Consider the following 1,203-nt stretch of genomic DNA (forward strand, 5'->3'; position numbering starts at 1 on the left):
TTGATTCAACCAGAGATTTCTGATGGTCTCTTTGGTGGCCCGGAGAGACAAATCTGCGATCCGACGAAGCTCTTTAATGTTGTCGGACCTGACTTCCTCATCCTCATCAAGAACCTTTAGCAGGTCAGCTTGGTAAGCCTGCAACACTGCCACGGTGTGCAGGCAAGCACCAGCCTGACCTGCCACCGTACATGTTTTACCCACCAAAGCCAAAGATATTCTAAGCGGCTTGGTGGATAAGGCCGGGGCCTTGAGGGACGATGCAGACTCGGGAGACAGATAGCTCGCAAGTGTCTAGTCTACCCGAGGAATCATACCATAGCCATGCTCCCTCAACCCCACGATGCTAGAATAATTCACAGCCACAGCGCTGAAGATGATTAATCGCCACATCATGTAATTAATTAGATTAAAAATTGTAATCGACTGACAGCCCTATATAATATTAGCCTTTATTTTAAAGAGTGTAGTCAAGAACAGTCAGGGTCAAAATACCAGCAAACAGTAACATCCAAAGTAATCCAAATGAGTAATGCGTAAACAGGCAATCGTCAGGGCAGGCAGCAAAACAATCGTAAAAAAACGGGTAAACAGTCCAAGATCCAAAAAACACAAAGGCAAGGCAAAGGGAAACATGAAAACTAGGAGACATTACAGACTAATAACAGACATACAATACTCAGCTCTGTGTGTGTGTGTGTGTAACGTATGGTGCGTTCAAGTCCTGTTGGATAGATCGTATTTACGAGTTGAACGCACATGAACGCCACCACAAAGTCATTATTACGAGTGGGAAACTCTAAATTTTCTTTAAGCCCCGAGTTTCCAAGTTGGGGGCGTGTCAATGAGAAACATGGCGGAATCGATGGATGCAACATCTGTAGTTGACGGTAAATTTTTGTTTAAATTGATAGTTTAGTGGGTTGTCAGTGACAAGTACTGTAGAACTGCATGTCTGACAGAGGGAGACAGAGATTGCCAAAGTAAAACATAAATCACAATACTTATAGGTATTAAGCAGTGACATTGTCAGGCTTTTTATTTACAAAAAATAAGCTTTTTGAATGTGGCAGGATTTTAATAAGTTTTTATGCGATACAGATTAAAGTGGCTTCATAAATTACTTTTTAAAAATATTAAAAACGCAAAACGCACCTAATGCGAATTCTTTGCTCTTCATTTTCTATAAGTAGAGTTAACAGA

This window comes from Sinocyclocheilus anshuiensis, unplaced genomic scaffold, assembly GCF_001515605.1.
Source record: "Sinocyclocheilus anshuiensis isolate Anshui unplaced genomic scaffold, SAMN03320099.WGS_v1.1 scaffold639, whole genome shotgun sequence".
NCBI lineage: Eukaryota > Metazoa > Chordata > Actinopteri > Cypriniformes > Cyprinidae > Sinocyclocheilus > Sinocyclocheilus anshuiensis.